Source organism: Geotrypetes seraphini, chromosome 6, assembly GCF_902459505.1.
Source record: "Geotrypetes seraphini chromosome 6, aGeoSer1.1, whole genome shotgun sequence".
NCBI lineage: Eukaryota > Metazoa > Chordata > Amphibia > Gymnophiona > Dermophiidae > Geotrypetes > Geotrypetes seraphini.
Genome location: NC_047089.1, coordinates 134323787 through 134343094, shown reverse-complemented (window position 1 = coordinate 134343094; position 19308 = coordinate 134323787). Strand labels below are relative to the sequence as shown.

The 19308-nt window shown below is 44.8% G+C and overlaps 1 protein-coding gene across 2 annotated transcripts in view; it reads right to left on the bottom strand.

Moving 5' to 3' along the window:
• The window catches only part of UGGT2 (UDP-glucose glycoprotein glucosyltransferase 2), a 448230-nt gene that overhangs the window by 316334 nt on the left and 112588 nt on the right, over window positions 1–19308 (bottom strand). The gene's annotated exons all lie outside the window — the stretch shown is intronic.

Here is a 19308-nt window from a genome sequence, read left to right as displayed (position 1 = left end):
GCAAACCCTTTGATATGGTTCCTCATAAGAGGCTCTTGAACAAACCTGAAGGGCTGAAGTTAGGACCCAAAATGGTGAACTGGGTTAGAAACTGGCTGTCGGACAGACACCAGAGGGTGGTGGTTAATGGAAGTCTCTCGGAGGAAGGAAAGGTGAGTAGTGGAGTCCCTCAGGGTTCGGTGCTGGGGCTGATCATGTTTAATATGTTTGTGAGTGACATTGCTGAAGGGTTAGAAGGAAAAGTGTGCCTTTTTGCAGATGATACCAAGATTTGTAACAGAGTAGACACCGAAGAGGGAGTGAAAAATATAAAAAAAGATCTGCAAAAGTTAGAGGAATGGTCTAATGCCTGGCAACTAAAATTCAATGCAAAGAAATGCAGAGTAATGCATTTGGGGATTAATAATCGGAAGGAACCGTATATGCTGGGAGGTGAGAAGCTGATATGCATGGACGGGGAGAGGGACCTTGGGGTGATAGTGTCCGAAGATCTAAAGGCGAAAAAACAGTGTGACAAGGCGGTAGCTGCTGCCAGAAGGATGCCCCTGTACAGGTCGTTGGTGAGGCCCCACTTGAAGTATAGTGTTCATTTTTGGAGACCGTATCTAGTGAAGATCGTAATAAGACTTGAAGCAGTCCAGAGGAGAGCGGCGAAAATGATAGGCTTGCGCCAGAAGACGTATGAGGAGAGACTGGAAGCCCTGAATATGTATACCTAGAGGAAAGGAGGGACAGGGGAGATATGATTCAGACGTTCAAATACTTGAAGGGTATTAACATAGAACAAAATCTTTTCCAGAGAAAGACCCATTTTAATGTCTGCCCCAGTTCCTCCCTGAGACCAGGGATAGACTGGAGTATTGGGCACTCAAACTGCGCAAGGGAGACCAAATTCCTAGAGGTCATGAGGGACTGCTTCATGGAGCAACTGGTCAAGGAACCAACACGGGGTGACGCCACTCTTGACCTAATCTTCAACGGACTAGAGGGGCCAGCAAAGGAGGTGACAGTATTAGCCCCGCTAGGTAACAGTGATCACAACACGATCCAGTGCAGGCTAGAAATTGGATCATCAAAGGGGAAAAGAACCACAACGACGGCACTCAATTTCAAAAAAGGAAATTATGATGCCATGAGGGAAATGGTGGGAAAAAAACTCAAAGGTAACATAGGGAAGATGGATTCCGTAGAAAAAGCCTGGACCTTACTCAAGGGAACTGTGCACGAAGCGCAAAACCTGTGCATCCCCAAGTTCAGGAAAGGGTGCAAAAAAAATAGAACAAAAAACCAAGTGTGGATAACAAATGCAGTGAAGAAGGCGATAAGCGACAAGAAAGCATCGTTCAGAAAATGGAAAAAAGACAAAACAGAGGAGAACCAAAAAGTGCACAAAGAACACCACAAGGAGTGTCACCGAGCGGTTAGAAAAGCAAAAAGAGAATATGAAGAGAGACTGGCAGAGGAAGCAACAAACTTCAAGTCGTTCTTCAGATACGTCAAGGGGAAGCAACCGGCAAGAGAAGAAGTGGGACCATTGGATGATGGAGACAGGAAGGGAGTGGTAAAGGAAGAGAAAGAAATAGCTGACAGGTTAAATGAGTTCTTCACGTCAGTTTTCACGAGGGAAGATATAACCAACATCCCAGAACCTGAAGAGAGCGTAAAAGGAGACCAAGATGTAAAACTGGTTAATTTAGAGGTAAGCCAAGAAGATGTACTCAAGCAGATAGACAGACTAAAGAGCGACAAATCTCCAGGTCCGGACGGCATTCACCCAAGGGTACTCAAGGAACTAAAAAACGAAATAGCGGAGCCACTTCGACAAATATACAGCCTATCCTTAAAAACCGGAGAGATCCCGAAGGACTGGAAAATAGCAAATGTCACGCCCATCTTCAAGAAGGGCTCAAGGGGAGACCCAGGAAACTACAGGCCAGTGAGCCTGACCTCAGTCCCAGGAAAGATGATGGAGGCACTGATTAAGGACAGCATCTGTGAACACATCGAAAACAATGAGCAGCTAAAACCGAGTCAGCATGGCTTCTGCAAGGGTAGGTCATGCCTCACAAACTTATTGCACTTCTTTGAGGGGGTAAACAGCCAGGTGGATAAAGGGGAATCTATAGACATCATTTACCTTGACTTCCAAAAAGCCTTCGACAAGGTACCACACGAAAGGCTGCTTAAGAAGATATGGAACCACGGGGTACAAGGGGTGATCCACCGATGGATCAAAAACTGGCTGGCGAACAGGGAACAGAGGGTTGGCGTAAAGGGCCATTACTCAGACTGGAAAGGGGTCACGAGCAGAGTTCCGCAGGGGTCGGTGCTGGGACCGCTCTTGTTCAATATCTACATAAACGACCTAGAGGCGGGAACCAAGTGTGAGGTTATTAAATTTGCAGATGACACCAAACTATACAGCAGGGCTCAAACCAGGGGAGACTGCGAAAATCTCCAAAAGGATCTAACGCAGCTGGAAAAGTGGGCCGAAAAATGGCAAATGAGCTTCAACATAGGGAAATGCAAGGTCATGCACGTGGGGAAAAAGAACCCGATGTTCACATACAGAATGGGGGGAACACCGCTAGGGGTCAGTAACCTGGAGAGAGACCTGGGAGTGATGGTAGACGCAACACTGAAGGCATCGGCGCAGTGCGCTACAGCCTCAAAGAAAGCTAACAGAATGTTGGGTATCATTAAGAAGGGTATTACGACCAGGACGAAGGAAGTCATCATGCCGCTGTATCGTGCAATGGTGCGGCCGCATCTGGAGTACTGTGTCCAGTACTGGTCGCCGTACCTCAAGAAGGACATGGCAGTACTTGAGGGAGTACAGAGAAGAGCAACTAAACTGATAAAGGGAATGGAAAATCTCCCATATACCGACAGGTTGAAGCAGTTGGGACTTTTCTCACTGGAAAAGCGGAGACTTAGAGGAGACATGATAGAAACCTTCAAGATCCTGAAGGGCATAGAAAAAGTAGACAGGGACAGATTTTTCAAATTAAGGACCACCACAAGTACAAGGGGGCACTCGGAGAAATTGAAAGGGGACAGGTTTAGAACAAACGCTAGGAAGTTCTTTTTCACTCAGAGGGTGGTGGATACATGGAACGTGCTTCCAGAGGCTGTTGTAGACAAGAAAACATTAAATGGTTTCAAAGAAAGTTTGGATAGATTCCTAGAAGAAAAAGGGATTGAAGGGTATAGATAGGTATAGACCACTACTCAGGCGATGGGCCTGATGGGCCGCCGCGGGAGCGGACCGCTGGGCAGGATGGACCTATGGTCTGCCTCAGCGGAGGCAACTTCTTATGTTCTTATGTTCTTAAAGGAAAATGGTAAAACCAGAGGACATAATTTGAGGTTGAGGGGTGGTAGATTTAAGAGCAATGTTAGGAAATTCTACTTTATGGAGAGAGTGGTGGATGCCTGGAATGCGCTCCCGAGAGATGTGGTGGAGAGGAAAATGGTGACAGAGTTCAAAGAAGCGTGGGATGAACACAGAGGATCTAGAATCACAAAATAATAGTATATATTTAAGTAAGGTCAGTACTGGGCATACTTGCACGGTCTGTGTCTGCATATGGCCGTTTGGGGGAGGATGGGCTGGGGAGAGCTTCAATGGCTGGGACAGTGTAGATGGGATGGAGTGAGTTTTGACAGATTTTGGCAGTTTGGATTCTTGCCCAGAAATAGCTAAGAAGAAAAAATTTAAAAAATTTAAATTGAATCAGTTTGGGCAGACTGGATGGACCATCCGGGTCTTTATCTGTCGTTATCTACTACGTTACTATGTTATTATAACTGGGATTTAGTTATATTAGGCTATAATCTGTTCAGGAAAGACAGGGCAGGAAGGGGAGTGGCATTATATGTTAAAGATCAAATTAAACAAAAAAACAAACACTATTTCTTATTGAAACTTCAAACAAGAATCAGGTATACTGTAAAGCACCGTAACAGGTATTATCCAGAGACAGCAGGCAGATATTCTCAACATATGGGTGACGTCATCCACAAAGCCCCGATGCGGACAGCTTCACAAGCAGACTTGCTTGAAGAACTTTTTAGTTCAGATAGCTAGCTAAGAAGCCAACCAGGGGAGGTGGGTGGGTTGTAAGAATATCTGCCTGCTGTCCCTGGATAACACCTGTTACGGTAAGTAACTGTGCTTTATCCCAGGACAAGCAGGCAGCATATTCTCAAAATATGGGTGTCCTCCAAGTTAACCAGATGGTGGGAGTGTTGGCAATTCAGGAGTATAAATTTTGTAATACTGCCTGGCCGAAGTGGCCATCCCATATGGAAAAAGAATCCAGACAATAATGAGAGGTGAAAGTATGAACTGAGGACCAAGTGACAGCTTTACAGATTTCCTCAAAAGGAGTAGATTTAAGGAAAGCTACAGATGTCACCATGGCTTTAACTTTATGGGCTGTGACTCGATCCTCTAGATGCAGTCCAGCCTGAGCATAGCAGAAAGAGATGCAAGCAGCCAACCAGTTGGACATTGATCTCTTGGAAACTGGATGTCCCAACTTGTTTGGATCGAAGGTGACAAAAAGTTGAGGAGAAGATCTTTGTGGCTTAGTCCTTTGCAAGTAGAAAGCCAAAGCACACTTGCATTCCAAAGTATGAAGAGCTATTTCTTCAGGGTGAGAATGAGGCTTTGGAAAAAACACTGGAAGTACAATGGATTGATTGAGATGAAATTCTGAAAACACTTTAGGTAAGAATTTAGGATGAGTACGGAGGACCACCTTGTTGTGATGGAATACTGTGAAAGGTGGGTCCACTACTAAAGCTTGTAGCTCACTGACTGCGAGCAGACATGAGAGCAATGAGAAAGCCTTAGACATTGGTTCAAATGGAGGCTTCATCAACTGAGCAAGAACAACATTGAGATCCCAAACCACTGGAGGTGGTTTGAGAGGTAGTTTGACATTGAAAAGTCCTTTAATAAATCTGGAAACCACAGAATGAGCAGAGAGGGGTTTCCCTTCTAGTGGCTGATGGAAATCAGCAATTGCACTGAGATGGACTCTAATGGATATGGATTTAAGGCCTGATGGAGATAAATGAAACAGGTAACCCAGAACTGTCCAGTTTTGGTTGTAACATTGTCTAGTGGTAGGCTTCCTAGAAGCCTCAAAAATGTCCTGAACAGATTGAGAAAACTGTAGATCAGCAGTTAAATTGAAAGGTACCAAGCTGTCAGGTACAGAGACTGCAGGTTCGGATGAAGTAGAGAATGCTGACTCTGTGTAAGCAGAGATGGAAAAACTGGTAGAAGTAGTGGCTCCCTGATGCTGAATTGAAATAGAAGGGAGAACCAAGGTTGTCTGGGCTACCGAGGAGCTATGAGAATCATGGCGGCATGTTCGTGTTAGAGTTTGACCAGTGTTTTGAGAATTAGAGGGAATGGAGGAAAGGTATACAGAAATTTGCATGTGCATTCCAGGAGAAAAGCATCTGCCTCCAGGCGTTGAGGAGAGTAAATCCTGGAGCAAAACTGAGGCAGTTTATTGTTGTGGGGAGACGCAAAGAGATTTATTTGAGGAGTTCCCCACTGAGAAAAAAATGTGATGGAGAAGCAACGAATTGAGTGTCCATTCGTGAGGCTGTAGAAGACAACTCAATTTGTCTGCCAGGCAGTTTTTCTCTCCTTGAATGTAGACTGCTTTCAGGATGACATTGTGAAGAGTTGCCCAATTCCAAACCTTTTGAGCTTCTTGGCAAAGAGGGAGAGATCCTATTCCTCCCTGCTTGTTGACATAGTACATGGCGACTTGATTGTCTGTACGAACAAGGACTACTTGATTGTGAAGAAGATGTTGAAAAGCTTTGAGAGCGTTGAAGATCGCTCTGAGTTCCAACAGATTTATGTGGTTCAGACGATCTGTGCTGGACCAATGCCCTTGAGTACGAAGAAAATCGAGACAAGTCCCCCCAAGTGAAGGTCAAGGAATCTGTGGTGAGGACCTTCTGATAAGGGGGCGTTTGAAACAGTAAACCTCTGGATAGACTGGAAGAGAACATCCACCAGTGGAGAGACTTTCTTAACGAAGGAGTCACTGTAATGTGCTGAGAGAATGGGTCAAAAGCTTGCGCCCACTGAGATGCCAGGGTCCACTGAGGAATTCTGAGGTGAAGTCTGGCAAAAGGAGTCACGTGAACTGTAGAGGCCATGTAACCTAGGAGAACCATTATGTGTCTCACTGAGAGTGAAGGAAGAGATGACACTTTGAGGTAAAGTTGAATAAGAGCATCCTGACGCTGTTGAGGGAAGAATGCTCCGAGTTGCACAGTGTCCAGTACAGCTCCGATGAACTATACAGTTTGAGAGGGTTTAGCTGGGATTTTGGAAAGTTTTATTTTGAACCCCAAATGTTGGAGGAACCAAATAGTCCGTTGGGTCGCTACAATAACCCCCTGAGATGTTGATTCTTTGATGAGCCAGCCATCCAAGTATGGAAAGACCTGGAGACCATGGCTGTACAGAGCTGCTGCCACCACTACCAGGCACTTGGTGAAAACTCTGGGAGTTGATGCCAGGCCAAAAGGCAGCACTCTGTACTGAAAATGATGATTTCTCACCCAAAATCTGAGAAACTTGCGAGAGGCTGGATGAATGGGGATGTGAGTGTAAGCATCTTTGAGATCCAGAGAGCATAGCCAATCATTGTGATCCAGAAGGGGAAACAATGATGCTAGAGACAGCATCCAAAATTTTTCTCTGACAAGAAATTTGTTGAGAGCTCTGAGATCCAGAACAGGTTGCAGATCCCCCATCTTCTTCGGGACAAGGAAGTAACAGGAGAAAAACCCCGTGCTCTGCTGTTCCAAAGGAACTTCCTAGATGGCACGGAAATGGAACAGAGCTTGAGCTTCCTGAAGAAGGGTGGTCTGGGATGGATTAAAAGGATACTCTCTTAGGGAAAGATCTGATGGAATATAAAGGAAGTGAAGAAATTAACCTTCCCTGATGATGGTGAGGACCCAGAGGTCGGATGTAACGAGCTCCTATCTTTGATAAAAATGATGGAGACGACCCCCTATGGGAAAAAGAGAGGACAGAGACAGAACGATTGAGGTTATGCTCAAAACGATATGAGGTTAGTTGGTCAAAAAGGAGTCTGAGGTTTATGTTGCTGCTGTTGTGGCTGTTGTTTCTTAGGAGGCGGCTTTGAATAAGGTGCTGCCCTCTGAAGAAGATGGCATGACGATGGAGGCAAATGACTTCTCATGCTCAAATAAGCGCTTGGTAGCTGCCTTAAGAGAGTCATCGAACAACTCATTGCCCTGGCATGGGATGTTGGTCAGTCGATCTTGTAGATTCAGGGCCATATCTACGGTGCGGAGCCAGGCTAGTCGGTGCATCGCCACCGAAAAAGCAGTGACCCTGGAGGACATCTCAAACGCATCATATGCAGCCTGGACCATATGCATACAAAGTTGGCCTAGAGTGGAATGCATATGTTGAAACTCTGGCAGGTGATGTTCTGGGAGGTACTTGAAAAAAGTGGGCATGGCATTGATCCAATACTTGAGATAGGATGTAAAGACAATTCAAAATTCAATCTGTCATAATTGAATTTTGATACAGCCTATGGCCAAACTTGTCCATGGTTCTTCCCTCTCGGCCAGGTGGGACTGTGGCATAGACCTTAGCCGGATTGGTTCTTTTCAACGAGGACTCAACTAGAAGAGATTGATGGTATAATGGATCATTTTATAGCGAGATTCCAGTTTCGCTGGCAAAGCAGCACGGAATATGGTGTATCAAGATTTCTTTTGAAAGTCTGAATGAGAATGCCATTCATGGGTAATTTTAATGAATCCCTAGGAGGATTAGGTATATCCAGTTTCTCCAAATACTCCTTATATTTTGAGTCAGATGTTAAGATCTTTCTCATTTGGCATAGAAATTTGGTAAAAGACACCGAAGCAGAAGAGGGGTGGCCCTGTTGAGGTGAAGGTGAATGACAGCCCCTCGAAATACCTCTCATGGTAGAATATTGATACCTGAGATCTGAATCCATGGGCAAAGAAGCCAAGGAAAGACCGCTTCTGGAGTGAGCCAGAGAAGCAGAATGTTTCCATTTGGAAGAACCAGCTGGTGAAGAAAACCTCACAGGAGAAGGACTCGACTGATGAGAATGGTGTGGTTCTGCAGCAGATTTCCTCGACAAGTAAGCTGGTTGCCTCGAGGATTGTCTATGCCTCGAGAAACGAGGTCTGTCTCAAGAAGAGGACCTGGGCCTCAATGAATGCCTCAACAGATGGTGTGGAGATGAACTGTGCCTTGGAGAACGAGGTAGTGATCTTGAATCCAGCCTCGATGAGGAATGTCGAGGAGTCCTCGCTCTGTGCCTCGAAGAAGGCAATGCCTTATGCATAGAGGAAGGGCTGGAAGTTGGAGATCGAAGTCGAGACACTGATAAGGACTCAGCTCCTTGTGCAGATGTATCTCGAGGCACTCTCAAGGACTCGACTCCTTGTACAGTGTGTGTTGTTTTTTCTTGAGGCACTCTCAAGGACTCGACTCTTTGATTACTGCTGAGTGCTCAGGCTGGCAGCATACAATTTTTTTTTCACTCTGCTTCAATGCCAACTGTTTGACTCTCCTGCTCTCTGCTGCCCTTCCCTGCAGTGTGAGCCTGTGGTTTTAACCCGCAGGTTTAAAGCGGGGCTGCATTACGGGCACCGGAACTGGCAGAAAAAGGACAACGGAGGACAGGGAGAACAAGCATTGCTGGCATGACTTGGTCAGCTGAGCCGGCGGGAAAGGGCTCCGGTGGGGAAGACAGGGAAAGTCAGAGGGGTGGCTGGTGGGGCTCCCTCACAAGAGCCGAAGAAGCAGAGAGGGAGAGCAGCGGGTGCTGCTGCCACAACTCAGGCACCAGAGCCGGGAGAGACGAAAAGCAGAGGAACCGGGAGAGGCTGGTCACAGGTGGCAAAAGGGAAGTCAGGAGAGCAAGCGCATGCACAGACCATCTACAGGCAAAGAAGATGGTCTGCGCATGCATCTGGATCGCTCTACAGCGATCCGTACAGTTGCTGTGGGGGCGTGCCTCCGATCGAATCAATTTGCATACAGACTTGTCGTGAATCAGTCACCCAGCCATGGATCGGTTCACCCATGGAGCGGTAAGGTTAGTGAATCTAGCCCTAAGACCCAAATCTCCCCACTACCCATTAGGGAGAAAAAATCCTAACTCCCACATATCTCAGACACTCACACTATCTCATCCTGATTCCTCCCCCCCCCCACCTCCCAAACAATCTCCTGCTTGGTCCTGAAAGACCTCTCAAAGGGGTAACATAAGGGGGCACACCTAAAGGGGTTAGGTGTGCCCTTTCAGGAGTGCAATGCCCAGAACATAAGATTTGCCGCTGCTGGGTCAGACCAGTGCTCAGCAGTCCGCTCATGGGGTGGCCCTTAGGTCAAAGACCAGTGTCCTATTTGAGTCTAGCCTTACTTGCATATGTTCTGTTCCAGTAGGAACTTATCCAACCTTGTCTTGAATCCCTGAAGTGTGCTTTCCCCTATAAAAGTCTTCGGAAGAGCGTTCCAGTTTTCTACCACTCTCTGGGTGAAGAAGAACTTCCATACGTTTGTACAGAATCTTTTCCCTTCTAACTTTAGCGAGTGCCCTCTCGTTCTCTTCACCTTGGAAAGGATGAACAATCTCTCTTTCTCTAATAAGTCAATTCCCTTCAATAGGAGTAGATATTATGACTCCTTTGGTGATATCAGCAGGAAAGTTTTAATGTTATCTAACAAAGAACAAAAGAGTTAGAAAAACAATCACTAGCATTGCATTCCCAGTCTACCTAGCTAATAGTTTCTATGGATTTTTTTGGGGGGGGCATAAGTCCAAGCTTCTTTTGAGCCCCTCTGAAGTCAAATGGTTAGGAGAGGCCTAATAAGCAGGCGAACTGGGTATTGATTCTCACTTCAGCTCCTTGTGATTCTGGATAAGTCACCTAACTAGAGAATGACATGGTAACATAGAAACATGATGGCAGATAAAGGCCAAATGGCCCATCCAGTCTGCCCATCTGCAGTAACCATTATCTCTCAGAGATCCCATGTGACTATCCCAGGCTTTCTTGAAATCAGTTTATTCCTATCCCTACAGGCTCTGCCCCATTTCACGGTTATCTGTGGGTACCATGTTCATTTTATTTATCCTATTCATATACCTCCCACACTGGGCTTCTATGTCTGCTGGAAGAATGACAACTTGCCTTCATGCTTCAGGAGCATGGATAGTAGATGGCATGCTTCAGGAGGAATGGATAGTAGATGGCATGGATAGATACACTAGATAAACCATATAGTCTTTATCTGCCTTCATGTTTCTATTTTGCGCATTGGTTTTGCAGCTTCTTCTTACTGCATGATTTGTGATCACAACTTCTTAGAAATCCATTTCTTAAATCAGAGATGGGTGCAGACAGTCCAAAGATACTGCTAACCAAGAAAAATTATATTTCTATTAAAAAAAAAGGGAAAATACAAGTATGTCCAGATATGGAACAGGATTCTAACCAGGTGGAAATAGGAAACTGTCAAGAGAGGGGTGAGATACGGCGGGAAGGAGGGGTGATCTGGGTTTGGCTTCCTCTTGAAAGAGAGAGAAAGAGAAAGAGAGAGAGAGATGCAGGGCTGTTGAGCTTACCTCCTATGCTGGCTATCAGGTGTGCACCCACCTCCACCTCTGGCTATGCACCTGATGTGAATGCTTTATAAAGCTTTTTAAGCAGGACTTCTACAGCCAGGAATGTTTCTCCTTCTTTGTGCAGTTCACAGGCCAAAGCAATAACACTAGATGATGAATAATTTATTCATAAAATACAAAAATATTTGGTGTAATAAAGATCTTGCTCTGAACTCTATTGCTCTGTCTTCTTTTAGCCCAGAGAAGAGCAACAAACTCATCTACACACATGAATAAGTTTGAAAAGCTCACTTAACATAAAAGGCAACTTAGGTTTCACGCTGACTAGGCTGATTGATGCTGGAAAATTTTTGTGTGTTCGTATTTAAGTTTGTTGCTTATCAGCAGATGATTAGCTGATTTATTATTGCAAAAATACAATTAAGGAGAATAGGAAATCAAGTGACTGTTGAGGAGTCCTGAGCTGTGCTTTACCCATACGGTCGATCAAAATACAGTATATTATAAATGATTGTAAAATGTAAGGCATTTTCTAAGTATGTTAATTAAGTGCTAATGTAAGACAGCCTGGTTTTGCAAGTTAATCATACTGCTGGGACATTATCAGGCACAGACAAGAGTATGTGTAATCCCATTGGGTTATGAATACTTTGGAAGAGCAATGCCTCTAATATTTCCTTGATTGCTACGTATTATTTGCAGTGCAGTGCAGGAAAACCATGCATCATCATTACTGTTTGCTGTAAAACTGTGACTGCAGCTATCTAGTTGAAAGAAGCACACAAATATTAATGCTGCTCAAACCAGGCTCTACTGTACCTAGAATATGGAGTATCGCTCTCTCTTCCTGATCCACTTATTTATACAGCACTATGAATGCAGCTGTATTGTTTAATTGCATAAAAGTCTGCTTGTTTGTCTATTACTCCATCTTTTAATGCCTCTAAAGGAGAGAAATGGATAGTAGATGGCATGGATAGATAGACCATATAGTCTTTATCTGCCTTCATGTTGAGCATTGGTTTTGCACCTTCTTCTTACTGCATGCTTTGATCACAACTTCTTGGAAAACCATTCCATAAATCAGAGATAGTTGCAGATTGTCCCAAGATACTGCTAACCTAGAAAAATTGTGTTTCTATTAAAAAAAAGGAAAAGTACAAGTATGACCAGATATGGAACAGGTTTCAATTCTTTTATGGGTTAGAACAGGGGTGTCAAACTCAAATCACATAAGGGGCCAAAATCTAACACACAGGCTAAGTCGTGAGCCAGATTTTTTTTATTAAGATACTTACCCCTCCCCCCTCCACTGCTGACACACAGCGTGGACCCCAGTGTTGGTGGCGGCTCCGATGCTCAAAGGACTTCTGTGAGCATCGGATCGATTGTCGCTGGCGGCAAAACCCACGTTGCGTGCCAGCAAAGGAGGGGGGTTAGTCTTAGTAGAACTATAGGGATACAACCTCTCCAATCCCACGCCGGCTACAAAATAAATAAAAAAAAGACTTTTCCTCTCTTTAGGTCCCAGTTCACACTTGCTGTCTCACCAGCTCTTGCAGGCTACACATTTCAAATTTGACATATTGTAATCAAAAAATAGAAAATAAAATTATTTTTTCTACCTTTTGTTGTCTGGTCATTTTGCTTTTAGTCCCAGTTTCTCTTTCTGATTTTGTATAACTTCTAATTCTCTTTCCAGTGTTTGCTGTCCATTTTTTTCTCCTCTTCTCTCTTGTTCCAGTCCCTGTCTCCAACATATTGATTTTTCCCTTTCAACTTTTCTCCTTTTTTCTTTTCTGCCTCTGTCCACTCAAATCTCGCCCTCTTTCTCATCCTTCTCCTTAAATTTTCAGCTACCTATCAATTTTCTATCTTCTCTTATTCTATAGCTCTCCCATTTCCCATCTCACTCCTTTCCCAGCCTCCTATTTCCTTTTATCTCGCCTCCTCTCTCCTCTTGGTCCAACATTTTGCTCCTTATCATCTTTTCTGTGGTTGTTCTTTCTTCCACTTGATGCTGAACAATGAGATGGAAGAAAAATACTATCACGGAAGCACAAAGCCTCTACATTCTGCGGATGTCCAAAGCAAGACGTAGAAGTCACAGTCCCGCTGGGGACGAGCGATCACAACAGGATCAACTTCAAACTCGATGTCGGGAAGGGGAGAGGCACTAAAACCTCAACCACGACTTTAAACTTTAAAAGGGGGAGATACGATAGCATGAGAACCATGGTGAAACAACGGATCAAGAAAAAATGGGCAAAGTCAAAACAGTAGAACAGGCATGGTCCCTTCTGAAAATTGCTATCATGGAAGCACAAAGCCTCTACATTCCGCGGATGTCAAAAGCAAAGAAAACAAATGGCAAAAGAGAGCCGGCGTGGCTTACTAAAGAGGTTAAGGAAGCCGTAAAAGAAAAGAAGAACTGCTTCAAAGCATGGAAACGCATGAAAACAACCGAAACTTGGAACAAACACAAGGATGATCAGAAGAAGTGTCACAGGGCGGTAAGGGATGCCAAAAAGGACTATGAGGAGAAAATAGCGCAGGAGGCCAAAAACTTCAAGCTCTTCTTCAGATACGTGAAAGGGAGAAAACCCGCAAAAGAGGCGGTGGGACCGCTGGACGACCAGGGAAGGAAAGGGTACATCAAGGATGACAAACAAATCGCAGACAGACTAAATTCCTTCTTTGCATCTGTCTTTACAAAGGAAGACATTGCAACAATTCCAGATGCAGTGAAAGTGTTCAAAGGAGCAACAGAGGACAGCCTTACCACAGTAGAAGTGGACTTGGACCAGATTTACCGCCAGATCGACAAACTCAAGTAACAAATCTCCTGGACTGGATGGAATTCATCCGAGAGTCTTGAAAGAGCTAAAAGTGGAAATCGGTGAACTATTGCAAAAACTTGCCAACCTGTCAATCAAAACAGGACAGATACCGGATGACTGGAAGATAGCGAACGTCACACCGATATTTAAAAAAGGATCAAGAGGAGTACCGGGCAACTATAGACCTGTGAGTCTCACATCGGTCCCTGGGAAGATGGTTGAGGCGCTGATCAAGGATAGCATAACCCGGCACTTAGACACACACGACCAGATGAGAGCCAGCCAGCATGGATTCAGGAAGGGGAAGTCATGTTTGACGAACCTACTCCAATTTTTTGAGACAGTAAACAGACAAATTGATAGCGGAGAACCGGTGGATATTGTATACTTGGATTTCCAGAAAGCGTTCGACAAGGTTCCACATGTAAGACTCCTCTGGAAACTGCAAGGCCATGGAATAGAAGGAGACATACTAAGATGGATAAGCAAATGGCTGGAGAACAGAAGGCAGAGAGTGGGCATAAATGGGAAATTCTCAGACTAGGAGACTGACTAACGGTATGCCCCAGGGCTCGGTACTTGGGCCCATCTTATTTAACATCTTCATAAATGGCCTGGAGGATGGAACATCCAGTGAGATCATCAAGTTTGCAGATGACACAAAGCTATGCCGGGCAATCAAATCGCAGAAGGACAGCGAGGAACTCCAGAGCTACTTGTGCCGATTGGAAAATTGGGCAGATAAATGGCAGATGAAGTTTTATGTGGATAAATGCAAAGTCATGCACTTAGGAAGAAAAAATAAGGAACACAAGTACAGTATGTCAGGTGCAACTCTGGGAAAAACCGAACAGGAAAGGGACCTGGGCGTATTAATCGATAGGACCCTGAAGCCTTCGGCACAATGCGTGCGGCAGCGAAAAAAGCGAATAGAATGCTAGGCATGAAAAAGAAGGGAATCGCAAGTAGATCGGAGAAAGTAATACTACCGCTTTATAGAGCGATGGTCAGACCACACTTGGAATACTGCGTCCAACATTGGTCTCCTTACCTAAAGAAGGATTTAAAAGTACTCGAGAGGGTGCAGAGACGAGCATCTAAGCTAATAAAGGGCATGGAGAACTTGGAATATGAGGAACGACTTAAGAGACTGGGATTGTTCTCCCTTGAGAAGAGGAGACTGCGAGGGGATATGATCGAGACTTTCAAAATACTGAAAGGATTCGACCTAATAGAGCAGGATAAAAAACTATTTACAATGTCCAATGTGACAAGGACAAGAGGACATGGACTAAAGCTAAGGGGGGATAGGTTCAGGACAAATATCAGGAAGTTCTGCTTCACGCAACTAGTGGTGGAAACCTGGAATGCTCTCCAAGAAGTAATTGCGGAATTCACCGTTCTAGGGTTTAAGGGTAAGTTAGATGTACACCTCCTTATGAGTGGCTTAAGGTGACATAGGTAAGGGTAAGCTAGATGCGCATCTCTTATGAGAAGCTTAGAGTGATATGGGGACTCATACTATGCCAGGGTACACCTGGTGGGGCCTCCGCGTGTGCGGATTGCCGGACTTGATGGACCTAGGGTCTGTTCCGGAGATGGCACTTCTTATGTTCTCTTCCTCCACACTACCCCAGGTCCAACCTCTCTCCCTTCATCTCGCTCTCCTCACAGCCTGGCGTGTCTTTCCCTCAGGTGCCGGTCCGAGGCTGCCGTCAAGCTGAGGAATCTTCCAGCCTCAGAAATTCGGGAGAGTTGTACATGGCTCCTCCTACTGCTTTTCGCATGCCGCGGTCTGTCACCAATGACACGCAACTTCCTCTTTCCGCCAGGGTGGGCCACGGCGGACAGAAGGCAGGAGGGGAGCCACAAACAACATTGCCAAATCGCTGCCGAAGCCAGCAGACTTTCCGGCATGATGGTGACGTCGGACCGGCGCAGGAGGGAGGACACACTGGGCTCTGAGAAGGGGAACTTCGGCAGCAATGCCACGGACCACATAAAAAGGCCAGGCAGGCTGGATTCGGACCACAGTCCTTGTGTTTGGCACATGTGGGTTAGAAGATACAGAGGGTGCTATTTAAGGATATGCCCTTAGTTCTTAAGATTGTAGATAAGAGTTGCTTATATTACATTCTATTTTCATGTACTTCTATATTTACTATGTTTGTGTATGCCAAAAGTTAAAATAAAGTTTCAGAAAAATCTGATAAATCCTAGATAAAAATTCTAAAGCTATATTAGGGCAAATCATTAAGATCAGTCTTCAGCAGCAGAAGTTCTACCATACATTCTCAGCAAATTGTACTTTAGAAACATAGAAACATAGAAATAGACGGCAGATAAGGGCCACAGCCCATCTAGTCTGCCCACCTTAATGACCCACCCCTACCTTTCTCTGTGAAGAGAACCCACGTGACGATCCCATTTTGCCTTAAAATCGTGCACGCTGCTGTCCTCAATCACCTGAAGTGGAAGACCAAAAATAAAAACCCTAGGCAGAAGATGTTCCCTCTCAAAACTGAACAAGCATAGGTGTGCAGTCTTTTTCCCTTTTTTTTTTTTCTCTGAACCTTAAAAGCAGTCAAGTCCATTTTCTACACTCATTTTCATACAGATCTGGCAATCTTTATCAGTTATGCAAGATTATCTGCCTAAAAATAGGGAGCTAGTAGTTTTACTGCAGTTTTCAAATTTTATAATAGGATTTGGGGGGGCAGCTAACAACAACAACAACAAGAGATTATGTACTTACCCTGGTAAGTTCTTTTCCAGTGGATAGGTGAGACTTTCTAGACAAGTGGGTTGTATCCCAATGGCCACGTGTCATATGCAGAAGGAATAGACTCTGGATTTTCTTCTGTGACTCTGCTCTACTTCACTGTGCTCTCTGGCTTCACCTTCAGTTAACACCCAAACACCAAGAGACACTTCACAAAACGGGAAGTAGACACATCCATGCCAATAAAGTCCATAAACAAACAGTTCTGTTCAAGATGAATACAAGAACATTAACTGCAAACAGCCAACAAATGCAGCAAAGGAGCTCAGAAACAACCCCTGCACAAAACAGAAACATAAATACAGATTCTTCTAAGCCCAAGGGCTGACTGACATCCAAGAAGCAACCTGGAGAAGCATAAACAGACTGAGACAGTAGGCAGGCACAGCTAGCACAGGGCAGGAGTCTAGAATGTCTCACTGGAAAAGAACTTACCAGGGTAAGTACATAATATCTTTTTCCAGTGCAATATGCGAGACATTCCAGACAAGTGGAACATATAAACACAATTCCAAAATACTAGGGTGGGCTGACTGCACCGATCCTCAAGACCGAGGACCCAAAGGCAGAGCCCTGTCTTGCCGCTACATGTACTCTATAGAATATGGCAAATGTGTGCAGAGTGGACCAAGTAGCTGCCCTACAGATCTCCTCAAAGGAGATCGCTTTAGCTTTGGCCCATGCTTCCAGTAGAATGCTCCTTAAATGACACAGGAAACAGTTTACTGGAAAAAATGGAAGCTGACGAAATGGCCTTACATATCCACCTAGAAATAGTTGCCTTGGAAGCAGCAGCGCCCCATTTAGAAGAATGAGTCAACCCAAAAAAGATGGTCAGAGAGGCGAAACTCATTAGTGACCTCCAGATAATGTAGAAGAACTCTGCAGACATCCAATTTCCACAATATGCTGTCCTGCGTCATAGAACCCATAGTCTCACACTTCCTGATTAACATGGAAAGTCAACACCACCTTCGGTAGAAACGAAGGAACCGTGCTGAGAGAAATCCTCTCTCCAAGATCCTCAAAAAAGGCTCTCTACAAGATAGAGCCTGGAGTTCCGATACACATCTTGTTAAGGTAAAGGCAACCAGAAAAATTGCCTATAGCATCATGTCCAGAGAAATGTCTTTCAAAGGCTCAAGTAGAGCCTCAATGAGGCCAAACAAAACCAAGTTAAGATTCTATGAAGGGAACAGCTGTTTTACTGGAGGAGCCTAAGGAATAAGATGGGGGAATTGGAAGCTATAGCACAAAAAAATAACCATGATATTATCGGCATCACGGAAACATGGTGGAACGAGGAAAATGTCTGGGACACTGTGCTACCGGGATACAAGCTATACCACAGAGACAGAGTTGGTCAAAAAGGTGGGGGTATTGCCCTATACATCAAAGAGGGAATTGAGTCTACCGGAGAAAACACGCCGGAATCAAACAATAAGGTAGAGTCTCTATAAGGTGTAAGGTGATACATGTCAGTAACAAAAATCTTATACACAAATACAGGATGTCCGGTGCAGTACTCGGAGAGACCCCCAAGGAAAGGGACTTAGGAGTACTGGTTGACAAGTCGATGAAGCCGTCCGCGCAATGCACGGCAGTGGCGAAAAGGGTGAACAGAATGATAGGAATGATTAAGAAGGAGATCATGAACAGATCGGAGAAAGTTACCATGCTGCTGTACCGGGCCATAGTAGGTCCCCACCTGGAATACTGCTTACAGCACTGGTCACTGTACATGAAGGACACAGTACTACTCAAAAGGGTCCAGAGAAGAGTGACTAAAATGGTTAAGGGGTTGGAGGAGTTGCCATACAGTGAGAGATTAGAGAAACTGGGCCTCTTCTCCCTTGAAAAGAGGAGACAGAGGGGACATGATCGAAACATTCAAGATAATGAAAGGAATAGATTTAGTATACAAAGACAGTTTGTTAACCTTCTCCAAGGAAGGGAAAACGAGAGGGCACTCTCAAGTTAAAAGGGGATAGATTCCGTACAAACGTAATGAAGTTCTTCTTCACACAGAGAGTGGTGGAAAACTGGAACGCTCTTCCGGAGGCTGTTATAGGGGAAAACATCCTCCAGGGATTCAAGACAAAGTTAAACAAGTTCCTGCTGAACCAGAACATACGCAGGTAAGACTACACTCAGTTAGGGTACTGGTCTTTGACCTAAGGGCCGCCGTGGGAGCAGACTGCTGGGCACGATGGTCCACTCATCTGACCCAGCAGCAGCAATTCTTATGTTCTTATGTTCTTATATTATGTAATTTATTTTATAGCTAGCTTCTTTAAATGTTTTATTATCTCATTACTGTGTAAAACCAGGGCATTGCAACCAGCGTTGCAGTTGTTTAATATTGTTAGGTGCCAAATAATGTGAGTTAGTGCCCTAAAACAGCTTGTTAGCCAAACTAAAAGCCCACTTATTTGAAGCTGTGTTTAAATACTAACCCAATCAACATATTTATCATTCCTTTAAGAGTGCCCTATCACCTTTTTAGCCCCCCTCTGTGTGTGTGTCATAATTAGATTGTAAGGTCTTCTGAATAGGGACTGTCTATTGCATGTAGAATGTACAGCACTGGATAGTCAGGAGTGCAAAGCCTTTCCTCTGTCTAAGCAGTCAACAAACAGGGCGGCTAGCCCGTTGGGGGAGCCTGCTCTGTTTTTGGAGCTCAGCAGCACTGCCATATCCATGTGAAGGAACACCCCGCAGCCTGGGAACTGCAGGTTTCAGTCATCTGAGGGCGACCACATGCTCCATGGTCAGGATGCCCTCTCAGATTTTCTGTCATTTTTGTGCCCTGTCTGTCAGAACAGCCATGCTTCCACTTTGCAGTCCTCCTGCACCTTGTCTCTTTGCGGCTTTGCCTTTCTGAGCATGTCCTATTAGCAGAGCCTGCTCTTTGTGCTTGCTCCTGTCAACTCCTTTCCCTGATGTTTTTTTCCTGTACCTTTCCTTTTTATTTTAAGATTGTATCCTTACC